Raw genomic sequence first — 14674 nt, 5'->3', positions numbered from 1 at the left:
AGGGTGGACAAACCAAGATGGCAGCTCGGGATACCACAGGAGATACAATACCTAGCTGGCACTATGAGATGGTCCCGAGAAAACTCTTTAACATACTCTTTATCTCAAGGTTTTACCTTCCTTTAGGAATCGAAGCACGTGGCCAGTCAGACCACCGAAGCAGTAACCGTGACATACAGACCTAAACTACAGTCTCTACTCATCGAACACATTCAAGCAAACTAACATTCCCTTACTATTCTCTCCTCTCTTCTCACTATTTTCTTTTTTCATCATTTCTTTTCTACTCTTCTCTCTACTTTTTTCCTTTTATCTTTTCCCTTTCTTTCTAATGTATTTTCTCTTTTCTCCCTTCCTATCCCTTCCATATACCTCCCCCTTTCCCCCCTCTGGAAATCCAACTAGCCCATCACCCCTCATTCCCATCCAGACTTCCCACTATATTAAAACTCTTCACCCTCAGACCTTAATCTATTAGACATCAAGATTGACCTCCTACCCCAATGAACCAGTACCCAGTACCCAAACGAAGAGACACCCAGTCAAGCCCACACTTCGTCTCCTGTAAGATTCTTAGTACTTTTATCTGCTTATATATTATATTATTTTTTGGAAATCTTAATTTGTCCTATCCATGAAGAATACCTCTTTTGCTATTTGATTTGAAATATTAGCTCAAAGGCTAATGACTTTGTGAAGCTTTGATACTTCCAAATTAAATTTTCATTCCACTGAGCCTAAATAACTCTTTTTCATGGCTATATTTTAGCACCTATTACATAATCCAATTGTTTTTCCACATGTTCTTTTCCCTTTATAATCTTAAAGGTTGATGTTTTATTGTAATTAGATTATAATTTAGGTAGCTAGCACACAGAAAATGTTTATTAGGTATATTGTGAGTGAAATATTTAATAGAAAAGAACAAGAAATGAATGGTTATGTTTACAGATTAATCTGTATATTTTATGTGCTTGCTTAGTTTTATTTGTTGGACCACACCCACTTATTCTCAACATGTACTATTAACTCCTTTTCCGTAATTATTCCTGGTATTACTTGATGACTAGTAGCAGTATTGGCCATTAATCCAGGAACTCCTGCATGGAAAGAAAGTGCCTTATCACAGTACTATCTATAGAGCTTTAGTCTGCACACTTTATATTAATGTGTGACTCAAATGTAAACTGACTTATCTTAACACTAAGTTGTTTGATATTAAAAAGCGAGGCAAAATCCAAAGCATTTTAATGCATCCTCAATCATTGCTTTGAATTCTATCACATAAGTATGTGATTTTCCCTTGAAAAATTAGTTTTATTTACATGTTGCTTACCCATGCTACAGGTGCTATTTTTATTCCTATTTTACCCACCATATGTGCAATTTGTCCTGTTCCTAAATTTAAAACACATTCAAAATAGCACAAATAATTTTAGTTTGCAATAAATATTAATTTAGAGCTTTCATGGATAAAAAGTTTAGATTATAAAATTAAAGCAATTTTAAAATAAATTAACATAAAATACTTAAATAGTTTATAAAGATAGACTGATTTTATGTAATTTTACTACATAGAATTCATACATTGCATTTGACTTTTTTCTCACTAGAAATAGTTTTTTTTCCTTTAAATCTTGAATCTCAAACGTATCAGCTTAAACATTGTTTGACATTCCCATTTTTCTCCATACTTTACTTTTAGATTCAGCCCCAAATGGATCCTGTAGTTATCAATTGAATAAAAACAACAAAAGATATTTTATTTACACATAATAATTTATCAAATGCACTTACATAGAAAACTAGTGAGTTTTGTTCATAACACAGATAATGGAGTGGCAAATATTACTTTTTGTGTTTGGCTTTCGAATAATTGAAATATATAAAATAGTATTTAAAAATAGTGTAAAATTCTATAATTTTACTGGACACTAAAATTAAATTACTCTATTTGGTTAAGGTTTCTAAAAATGATGTTAATTATTTTAGATTTTGATTTATTTATTTGTCCTCAGTGTATTTAAATTTTGTGGCCACTGTAAAACATAGTAAACTAATTTTGGTAAATTAATCAGCAATATGTTAAACAGTATTTTCATAAATAAATTAGTAGTTAAAGAGATAATACAGATAATAGAGAGATTAAGGTGCTTATCTTGCATATGCTTAGCTCAGTTTGATCTGAACCACCCATTTGATCCTCTGGAAATTGATCATTGACACAGACCACGAATAATCCTTGAATGCATTTAGATATTCACTCCAAAAATTAGCATATACTTTTATATATTTATTTAAGCACCATGATTATAAATATATGTGTAGTTACATTTCACTCATAAAAAGAACACCCCCTTTCACCAGTGCAACATTCCCACCACCATGCTTCCCATTTCCCTTCTCCTCTACCCCCCTGCTTGTATTCAAGAGGCATTCTACATCTCTTTTGAACAATAATACATAAGACAGTAGAATAACTAACAAATTAAATTCTAAAAAAATTATTTGGCTTAATTCACTTAGTACTACTGTATTTTAGAACAGATAAAATAAAGTTTAGCTTTTTAATTTTATCATAAAGGCATTTTTAATTTTATCATAAAGGCATTGTTTTCTGCAAAAGGTTCGTGCAATAAAAATATTTACCCTACTACTTCATTTATTTTGATGATCACTATCATTATCAATTCAATTTTAAGATGTATATTTTACTAATAGTAAAAAATAGTCATATTAGTCTAATTGACATCAAGGATATTAATCAAGGTGTTTTTCAGGGAAGGAAAAAATGTAATGTATTTAGAAAGTAGATTTGGAAGGTATTAAAATGAATTTGATTTGGTAGCTGAATTATAAAGAATGAATTTCATAAATAAAAGACACAGTGATATATTCAAGAGGAAAAATAGATTCATTTTGCTGATTTCTACTTTATGTGAACAATCTGATAGTAATTGAAGGATTAAAATAAAAAAACTTGAAGTACAGAGTGTGAACTCAGAATTGATCTACTAGATTGCAGCAAGAATGAAAAGGGTAGAGGTCTAGAATGCTCATATATACTTAAAGGAAGTACATGATACATTTTTAAATCTTTATTTATCTTGATGAAAACATATTTTCTGAATCAAGATATGGGCTGTTTAGTTCCATAGTGTTGATTACTTGTGTTTGTGTTTCTGATCTGAGCTAGGGGCAAATGTGCCCTTCATGTTTAGGTTTGGTGAACCTAAAATTTATGTGTAGAGTATATCTTAGAAATGATAAAAGATAGTTCTATACTTATTTACTCTTCTTCCTCTTTGGATAAATATTTGGAGTGGAATGCATTAAACATTTTCATTATATAGATGAAATTGAGTAAATTTTGGCTTACTGGTCACCAGCTAAAGCTCTAGCCCTGTTTCTCTTCTAGAATTAGGAAAAATGAAGGTTTGAACTGAAAAATCAAACTATCTAATTGCATTCCTATTCTCCTAATGCAACCAGCTCTCAAAGAATAGGGGCTTTCCAAAATTTATCTCATAGACACTCAACTCAGCTTGAAAGGGTTTGACAATGAATAATATAAAAATAATGTTCATTTTCATCGCCATCACACAGAAACAATTCACTAAATTCAAGACAAAAACCTAATATTAAAACAAAGGTTACTAGTATTACTCTTCGAGAATTAGAAAATTAAAATTAGAAAAGTACAATGTTTTTTAGAACTCTGACCGACAGCCTGGCCCCAAACCAAACTAACTCTATTTTCTTTATTGTTTCAAAATCTCATAGTAAGAAGAGAAAGGTCTAAACAATTCAATATTTGAAGAAGGGCCAATGAATTTTTAAATGTTTGCTTTCATTGAAGTGCTTAACATTATCAGAACATATGATCACCAGCCCTTAAAATATTTTTTTAAAAATCTTCTAAAATAATAGTAGCTCAGTTAGTGTTAAAAATCTCATTGTGATGTCTACCATTCAACACTCTAATTTATTTGAAAGTAGTTTTGTGAATCAAATATATGAAAGAATGTTACAAGTGTGCGTGCGTGTGTGTGTGTGTGTGTGTGTGTGTGTGTGTGTGTGTGTCTGTAAGTGTGTCTGTGTAGAATATTTTCAGGAAAAATGCAAGGAAGTTTCCCAGGAAACCTGGGTCTTGCAGTGTTGTTAGCAGGGAGATATTTTATATCAAGTTTTTTGTAAACATACTGAACAAAAATAAAGTGGTAGAGAGAGAAAGTGATTATCATTTGTTCCTTCTTATGTCTTCCTAAATTAGCTATACATGCCTTTGCCTCTCTTTTATTTTCATCACTCTTTTTTTTCTTCTTCTTTCTTGTCATTGTCACCTTTTCTGACATTGTGTTGAGGTCAAAAATAATATAATAATTATGACATTGCCATGCATGTCAGGTTTGGTCCCTGGCACCTGTTATGGTTTCCTGATCCCTATCACGAAATATCTCTGAGGAAAAATTCAGGATTAAGCCCTGAAAATTGCTGGGTGTGTCCTAAACTGAACCTCTAAAAATAGTTCATTAAGTTCTAAATAGTTCTTTAGAAACTGGCCTCAGAATGGATTACTTAAAATAAATAAAATTTATTTTAATGTAAACTTTGTTTATGTTGATTTTTGGGCTATACCTAGCAGCATGCAAGTGTTACTCCTGGCACTGCTCTCAGAATTTATTTCTAGCAGGCTCGGGGAACCATTTAGGGTGCTAGGGATTAAACACAGGTTAACTGTGTTGAAGGCAAAAACCCTACCCACTGTGCTATAGCTCTAGCCCCTTAACTCAACTTTTAATTAATTTGAAAGCAATGCTGAGGATTGCCTGACTTTACTCATGATACTACTTGACCACCTTATTAAACATTCTGTGTTAGGGCAAGAGGTCGTGGGCTCCTGGAGACGTATAGTGCCAGAAATCACTCAGGCTCTTACCTAGCAATGATCCTAATGCTATGTGATGACCTGGGTTTGAAAAAACTCAGGCTTATGATACCATGGACTATCGCACCTGTACTATTTTTCAAACTTATTTTTATTGTGCTTTTTTAAAATCCTAGTTCGTTATTAAAATTTGGCATATGTCTTATTATGCATTTATATTTGATTTTTTTCTTGAACATTTTTTCATGTTTAAGGTAATAAAAATAGAACACCCCAATATTTCATTATAAAAACAGGGCATGTGATATTAGAGTAAATGAAGGAGAGTACTACAAATAAATTTAACTTCTTAGAGAGTCATTTCAGTTCAATCTTTGGGCAAAGATTCAGACGTGTTCTTATTTTATCCAAACTAGTGCATCCATAATCATAATGCTAACAACCAGCTGTGTTGATTCTCTTGTATCCAACACATGCTCGTATTGTGCTGCAGAGGAAAAGAAATTCTTTTTGCTTTGTGCTCAGGCACAAGCATTTTCCATCAAAAAAGAATATAAGGCTATGTCTGATTTTTGCCAGCTTTCTTAAGATAGTTATGAATAAATATATTATAATTTTAAGCGATTCTGTTATTTAAAGTAGTCATTTGCCTTTCTTAGTTTTAAAAATACAAGCATTTCAGCTCATATTATATAAAAAATTATCCTTACTCCAGAATCATCAGCTTTCTTATGAAGTCTTTGGTTAATATGAAATCACATTAAATGTTGACACAAAGATGTTTGTTCTGGGCTTGAGAGATAGAGATGGTGGGTAGAAAACCAGCCTTGTACACAGCAGAACTAGGTTCAATCTTGAACAGCCTGTAAGTTTCTCCAGAGCGCTACTCAAAGCCAGGAATAAGCCCTGACACAGCTGAGTGGAGTCTAGAAATATAGGTAGAAGGATTGATTGATTGATTGATTGATTGATTGATTGATAGATAGTGGGTAGATAGGTAGGTAGATTATAGATGATAGATAGATAAATGTTCTATTATTACCACGTATGCATATTCAAATAAAGCTAATAAAAATGTACAAATTGGCAATGTCCACATATATTATATTAGACAGGCAAAAAATATCTGTATTAATTGAATAACAATTTATTAAAACATTTTAGAAGAACTATTGATTTAAAACTTACTTCAAAATATATCTAGTTGACTGGTTTGATTAATTATAAGTAAAAAATTAAATGAACACTATAAAATAATAGTATAACTGACCTAAAGCTATAATATAAAGAATAATATTTTTGCCTTAGAGGTAATCAATCCTCGATTCAATTCCCAGCACTTCAAGTTGCTCAGCTACCACTCTACCTCTGTGGAGCAACCCCAAATCAGAGCCTGGAAAAATTCCAAAAAACAATTGATAGGAGCTGGAGTGATAGCACTGTGATTTGGGTGTTTGCTTTGCATGTGGCCCACCCGGGTTAGATCCTGCATTCGGATGGTCCCTGAATTCACCAGGAATGATTTCTGAACACAGAACCAGGACTAATCACTGAGCACATGGTTGACCTGAAAACCAAAAAAAAAAAAAAAAAAAAAACCAGAAAGAAACCTCAAAACACTGAGGTTGTGGTCCAAACTTCCCCATGACAATATCACTGTATAGTGTAATTTAATAGGCTATTTAAGGTATTTATATATATATATATATTTATATATGCATAGGAAAACTACCTGTTCAGCTAGATATGTTTCATAAAAATATATAATTTTAATTAAAGTAATATAATTACATTGTATTTGTCAGGTTCTCCAAGATTGAAAAATAGGTAAAATGGATCAATTAATATGTGGACATATATATGTAGAAGATTCACATGTTCTTAAGTGGTCTAGCAAATATCTTTAATAAAGACATATAATTTGGGGTAAAATAGATAGTAGTACTTTTAGGGTATTTGCCTTGCATGTGGTCAACTGGTGTTTGATCCTCAGCATCCCATATGGTACCCTATGCACTGACATTGCAGAGCAAATTTTGATAACTTTGACATGACAAACATGACCATGTGCCTCTAGAATTTTGTTTAACTTTTAAAAAGTAAATATAGCATTCTACTTACACCTTGTGTTTGAAATAAAATCTTATCACACGGTTAGGTAATTAAATAAAGACATATTGGTTAATAAGTTAATATTTAGGAATAAGTTAGCATAAGTCAGATAAAGTTAATGTAGAATAGAAGTAGTAAGCATACATATAGTTAAATATATCAGTTTAATATTAAAAGTTTTTAGAAATTCAAACTGCTAGTACAATTAGTAAGCCATATGCCTTATGTGAGTCTGTTAAGATTTGATCTCCAGCACTCAATGCAATATCTTGAGCCATTTCGGAATCGGTCCCTTTGTGCAGAGGCAGGAATAAGCCCTGAGCACTGGAGGGCATAAACTGCAATAATAAAAAGTAAAGTAGGTTTTACATGTTATGATTAGCACTCAAAAGTTGAACAAAACAAGGGTATATGTATATATATATACAACTAGCCAAAAGAGAAACTATTAACCAATAATCAAGTAAAAAAAATTCATCTTGCTTATGCATATATGTAATTCCAGTTCTTTTCTTTTCTCATTTTGTATCAGGTTTCTGTCCTAGAAATTTGTGGTCAGTGAAGGGCGATTCCAGTAGGTGGAGTAATAGTAAAGCAAATATTCTATGTGAGTCTACAATTTCTGCTTCTATTGTCACTTTGGGCAGAAATTAGCATAAATCAGATGAGGTTAATGTAGAATAGAAGTAGAAAATATAAGTATAGATAAATGCATCACTTTACAGAGTAAATGTATTTCTGTAGAATGAAAACATTCTCCCTTTAGTCTTCAATTTTCTCTATATTTTTCCTTTTCACTTTCAAAAGTTTCCTGGAGCACTCACATTTAATATAAAAGTCTGGAGAATAGCTTATTATCAGTACCACCAAATTTGATGAGAGCTCCTGAGCAAAGTGATGAAGAAAAGCGGGAAGAAACACAGACTCAGGAAAAATAGCATTGTTATTCAGATCATTGGAGATTTTCAGAACATTTTCTGATAAGACCATGACTTCGCTTCCCTCTGTTTAATCTGGGCAGTAAATACACTGACACATGCAAATGACTGTCAGAAATTTAGTGGTATAGAGAAGGAGAGAATGAGTAGATTGAATGTGTGTGTGTGTGAAAGAGAGAGAGAGAGAGAGAGAGAGAGAGAGAGAAGGATTCCTATTTTGGACTCAACAGTGAAAGATTATCTACCGCATATATAACTGTAAAGAATAAGAGACAATATTAATTTATTTTATATGCCTTTCTGTATCTCTCTCTCTGAATTCATCCTTTAAACTAAAGAAATCATATTGCTTCACCATTTTCATCATGCAGAAAACAAATCTTCCTTTTCACAAAAATCTCGTCATAATATCTTGTAAAGAATTCCAATGGAGAGGACCAGAGTGATAACACAGCAGGTGGGGGGCTTGTTTGCATGCAGTTACCCAGTTTGATACCCAGCATTTTATATTGACCCCTGAGCCTGCCAGGAGTGATTCATGAGCACTTAGCCAGGAGTAACTAATCTCTGAGTACAGCCAGCTATGACCCCAACAACAAAAACTAAAATACATAAAATTAAATTAAAATTAAAAAAAACTTTTAAATAAAGAATTCTAATGGAATCACTTTAAATGTACCTGCTATCCAAAGGAAGGCTTAGGGATTGCTCCCAGATTGGACAACAATTCATGAATGTTTTGTGTCTTTTCTGTGTCTTATATATCAATTTACAGATTACTACAAGATATAAGAATATTCCAGTTTTGAATCTTGATCTGAAGGCTTATTTGCATTCTGGTTTTCCCTTTGACTGGTCAGTATGTTACTTGATGTTTTGAAATCAAGGTAGAAAAGAACAAAAACAGAGAGTGTCTTTGTTGTTCTTCTTCTTTTTTTTAATTAGACAAAATAGTAGAGATAAAAAATCAAGGGCCTGGAAAGATAGCACAAGAATTAAGGCACATGCCTTGCATGTCACTGATCCTGGTTCCATCTCTAGCACCACATGGTCCCCGACATATTCAGGTGCAGTTCTGGACAAATTTAAGCACTAACAGGGAGGCACTTGTAGTCCTTAGCACAAAGGACCCAAAGAACACAACATCCTTGAACCCTCACATTCAACCGTAGGCCCAGTTGGCCAAGAACGGCTGGAGATGCCACTGGGTTTGAGAAACACGACATTAAATATAATCAAATAACTTGCACGTGACCAACACAGGACAGACCACGGTTCGAACCCTAGTATCCCAAATGGTCCCCTGAGCCTGCCAAGAGAGACTTCTGAGATCAGAGTCAGGAGTAACCCCTGAGCGCCGTCAGGTTTGACCCAAAAACAAACAAATAAACAAAATCAAGTAAAAATAATTAAAAGGGCCCAAGAGTAGATAATACAATGGGTAAAGCACTTGTCTTTCATGTTCCAGGGTTCTATCCTTTCATTTTGATGGTTCCATAAGCACCACCAGGAATTATTTCTGAGTGGAGAGCCAAGAGTAACCCCTAAACATCTTTGGTGTGACCCCAAAATAAAAATATATAAGAATAAAAAAATCATTGAAATAAGGGTAGAGTGATAGTACACTAGGTAGAGTGTACTGACCCAAGTTAAATCCCAGTATCCTATGTACTTCCTGAATACTTTTAAGAGTGATTTCTGAGTGCAGTATCAGGAATAATGCCTGAGCACTTCTGGGTGTGTCTCCTGAAAAAATTGAAATAATACAACTGAACAACTTTTAGTCTATAACTTGTTTCTTGATATTATCTTGTCTCTCAATGGATAAATTTAGATACTGTTTTAATAAAATTTGAAAATTATATTATATAATGAATATAATTTCCTGTTATCACTTTATATTCAATTCTTATCTAATTACAAAATAATATATTTTTTACTTTTTCATCTTTCTTTTTGGTTTTCTGTTTTTGTTGTGATTAAGGGAAGTGGAAATATTGCACCTGCTAAGCCTTATTGCCTACAAAAATGCATGATATTCATGATATTAAAATATATTTAGTCTTACTGATTTAAGAAAATATGTATAAATGTAATTTTTTTCGGCCATGCCTGGTGATGCTCAGGGTTTACTCCTGGCTATGCACTAAGAAATCGCTCCTAGCCTGGGGGAACATATGGGACGCCGCCAGGGGATCGAACCGTGGTCCGTCCTAGGCTAGAGCACCCAAGGCAGACACCTTATGGCCTGTGCCACCTCTCTAGCACAAAAATGTGATTTTTAAACTATTTTTCCTCTAGTTACTTTAGTGAGATTTGAGCACAAAGTTCCAAAGGTCCAAAAGCTCTTTATAGCAACAATTTTCAGTACCAAAACTGAACAGCAAAGAAGTTATTAGATATTATAGGATCTAAGTAAATATTTAATCAAGACAAGTCTTTATTCTTTCTCTAAATGTTAGAGAGAAAAATTAGTACTTCCGTGTGAATAATTTCAGTCTCATATTCAACTTAATTTTTTTCTGATCATTGCTCTTGTCCATAAAACCCATATCTTTCACAAATACCATTTTTAACAGCAGAGCTACAGATTCCCTGAGGACACACTGACATTTTTCCTCATTTCAGGGGGATAAAAAATTAATGAGTTACTATGAGGAGGATAAAAGTATCTTATCAGGGAATTGTCAATCAATTAAGTGAAATACATCTTATTAGACTACGTTATGTTGGTAGTACTCTTTTTCTGACATGACATTTTCAAATAAAGACACTTGTATTAGAATATCCCTCCTTATCATTGATTTCTCTCTGACTGCTATATAAGAATGAACTGTCATACACTGATTTATATTTCTTGAGTTTGCAAGTCTATACTAGAACCTTTTAAATAGGGTATTTGTTTAATTTTTTCCCAGCTCAATTGTGAAGATGGAGTGGTCTTAAAAATTCACTCTGTTTTATGGCCACAGCCTTTTTTCTGAGATAGGACATTCCAATGCATATGGAAATATACTTAGGAAAAATGGGCAGTGGGAGAGAAGGAAGAATAGCAGCCAGTCCCTTTTAGAGACAAATCTAAAACTGTTTTTTTACATTGTTTTTTTTTTTTTTTTTATGAACAAGTTTAAGCCTACCTGTCTGTTACTGGCTTTTCAATTTACTTCCAGCTCAGGAGAGGAAGGTAATGCTAAATTTTAAAACCCTTAATCCTCAAGCTATGTTTAAGACAACGTGAGTACTTCTCTGCTGAATATGATTTAATGTTAAATGTAGTACCAAATTAAAATACTTTATAATTTACTTGAAAGGTAAGTCATTCCATGTAGATAAATCATATCATTATATTAGAGCAATTTCATATTATTAAACTACAATCAGAAACAGTCACAAGTAGCAATACAATCTGCTGAGAATAAATAACAAAAAAACTTAATAAAGAAGCTATTTAAGTATTAGGACCTACCTATCAGACCTCTATTGCATTAGCATAATAATTAATTTTTTGGTTTATTAAATTTACCTTCTATCTAAGTGGGGACTTGGAAAACAAAAAAGTTCCTACTATGTTTAAGTTTGCCAGGGAAGCTTCTGTTTACTAAATGACTAAATAGGTACATAGTTTAATAATTTTGAATAAAAATTATATATCACTTCATATTTTTCTGATTTTGACAATCTACAGCCATTTTTTTTCAAAAAAGAATATTATCACAAATTAATAGTTTTTGAAAAAAAAATGTAGAAGTAAATGAAAACATGAAGAGAAAGGCCTCCATTCTCTCTCACTTCAATCAGCCTTTACTTGGACAATTAACAAGGGCTGAAAGATAGCCAACTTAGACAGCCTAGGGAAGATTCACTTTACACACGATTAATCAGAAAACATCCCATGAGATAATGATGAAGTAATTCATGGAATAAGTGTTGAATGATCAGAATATGCAAGTCACTTTGGATGTCATTAAACATTTTTGGTAAATTGTATTCAAAGTCAGTTTAGTCAAAAAGGAATATATTCTTTTCATGGCTATTGAGAAAAATTACTATTATGGCTACTGGTAAAATATCCTAGTATCATTAATATATGATAGCACAAATCTGGCAGAATCAGCATAATAATAAGTAAAATTATTTTTAAAAATAATCAACAAAACTACTCATGTTTCTCATTTAACCATTTCTTAAGTAGACACAAGTATGTATGTTTATGAGTATGTGTGTTTTTGTGTCTTTATTGAGGTAATCTTGGTTATTATAGCAATACAGGTTCCATATTTTTCTTTAAAACTTGCAGAGCTACTGTACCATATCCATCATTAGTGTTATTTACCCTTTGACATCACTGATTAATTTTTGACTTTACTTTCTTTGGACACTACTATTTTATAATTAGGCTAAAATTCTGTATTTTTTTCATATTGATATGACACATAAAATAATGTGTAATCTACTTTGGTAGTGATTATGAAATCATCATTGATTATACAATATTCATTGAATAATAAGATTATTCTTCTTGAATTTGAGATAAATATTATAAAGGAAAAGTCCTGTTAATATGTGACAGTATATAACTGGAGAATAAGCTCTAATAAAAATCTAAGTATCTATGAAGATTATTGTTCAAGGACAGAAAGATGACTTTCTCCATTACAATGTAAAATATTAATGTATTTGGCGATAAAATGAATTTTTAGATACCTCCTAATCTCCTTGACATGCAGAATACACTTGGATAACTTTAAAGGCATAACATGGTTTAAAGTAGAATATTATATATGGCACATTGCGATTTGAAAATAATGTTACCAGCCTGAAAGTAATATTAGCACAAAGAAAGTATATTCCAGAGAAGGGAGAAATCATTATACAGTAAGTTCCATCTTATCTGGATGGCAAAAGAGGTCATGTCAGTCATGAAGGACAATTCTAAACTCTCACAGCTGAGCAAAATTCCATTATAAATCATCTCAATATAACATCTCAATATACATATATTCCATTTTTTAAAGTCCTCAAATCATGACCTCATTTTGATAGTGATAGATAATATAAATATAGATCTTGTTTCAATCACTAGTTATGCAGTCATGAATGAGCACATCCATTTTTGTGTGTGGTATTCTCTCTGTATGATACAAGATCTACAACACATAAAAGCTACTGGAGAATAAACAATCCATGTTTGTTTCTGCTTCCAATTCAGAATTCACCAAGAATGCTATTCTTACATCTCAATATCAGTATTTGTGAATGACCCTCGATGGCATTTTGAGTGAGAAATCAAAAAAATGTCATACTTAGTTAAGCTAGATGCAACGTTTCCTTAGAAAGGACAGTTAATTCTTCACCTGTGCAGGTAAAGCAGAGCCACTCATAGTTGGAGTACTTATAATTATAAAAAGTCTGCATGTTCAGAAGGCATTATACTTATTTATGTATAAAAAACAGTGTATGGGGGCCGAAAAGATAGCATGGAGGTAAGGCGTTAGCCTTACCTGCAGAAAGACTGTGGTTCAAATCCTGGCAGCCCATATGGTTGGTTCCATGAGCCTGCCAGGAGCTATTTCTGAGCATAGAGCCAGGAGCAAGCCCTGAGTGGAGCTGGGTGTGACCCAAAACAAACAAACTAACAAACAAATAGTTTTTGTAAAAATGATGACATTATTCATTCTGCTTTTCTTACTAGCACAAGGAAAAAAGTCAGTATTACTTAAACTGCAGTAGTTGGAAAGTTTGAAAACAGACACAACTAGTAACTTATCTTCCTTAAGAGTGAAGCTATAAGAAAATTTCATGACTTTGTCTCTTCTGATGGCTGCATAATATTCCATTGTGTATATGTACCATTTCATGAAGTCATGAAATTTTCCTATAATGGATGTATATGGAATTTATTATTGTGAGTGAAATAAGTCAGAGGGAGAGAGATAAACACAGAATGGTCTCCCTCATCTATGGGTTTTGAGAAAAATGAAAAACATTTGTGTAATGATTCTCAGAGACAAAATAGAGGAGGACTGGGGGGTCCAGATCTGACATGAAGCTCACCACAGGGATTGTTTAGTGCAGTCACAGAAACAATTACACTGAGACCTATCATGACAAAATGTGACTGAATGAGGGAAGTAGAAAGCCTGTCTAAAGTACAGGCCAGTGTGGGGTGGGGAGGAAGGACACTTGGGGATATTGGTCATGGGAATGTTCCACTGGTGAAGGATTTTTTGTGTGTATATGTATGTATGTATGTATGTGTGTATATATATATATATATGTATATATATATCAAAAAAGAAAAGGAAAGATAAGATAAGGCTCCCCAATTCTCACCACAGGCTGTGTTCTCTACACTGACTGTATAGAAAGAGGAGGTACAGTAAATGCACCCCATATACACCTCAACCCAAGCCCTTATTGGTCTGTATTGTGAATTGGGGGACAAAAAGAAAAGAAAAAAGAAAAGAAAAGAAAAGAAAAGAAAAGAAAAGAAAAGAAAAGAAAAGAAAAGAAAAGAAAAGGAAAGAATGAAGGTATTTTTTCACATCATTACTTTTTTATTACTTTTTAAAAAAAATTTAGTTAGGACATCTAAAATAGGATTTAGTAGGGGTTTCTGGGTAACATTTAACCAGTATGCTCAATGTTCCAAGAATGCAGTACACTGTTTCTGCAGAGCTAAGACCATATACAGTCACTTCTAGAAATGTTCAGTGGGGCCTGTACTAGTTCCTTC

General features: G+C 32.7%; 1 non-coding gene across 1 annotated transcript; it reads left to right on the top strand.

Annotated features, from left to right (window-relative positions):
• Positions 1 to 14254: 14254 nt before the first annotated feature.
• Positions 14255 to 14385, top strand: LOC126026387 (small nucleolar RNA SNORA51). The gene has a single exon (XR_007501676.1). It is a non-coding gene; the product is annotated as a small nucleolar RNA SNORA51 (small nucleolar RNA).
• The last annotated feature ends 289 nt before the right edge of the window (positions 14386 to 14674 follow it).

This window comes from Suncus etruscus, chromosome 13 (assembly GCF_024139225.1).
Source record: "Suncus etruscus isolate mSunEtr1 chromosome 13, mSunEtr1.pri.cur, whole genome shotgun sequence".
Classification (NCBI taxonomy): Eukaryota; Metazoa; Chordata; class Mammalia; order Eulipotyphla; family Soricidae; genus Suncus; species Suncus etruscus.
Note: the sequence above shows the minus strand (reverse complement) of the source record. Positions and strands in the feature narration are given on the sequence as shown.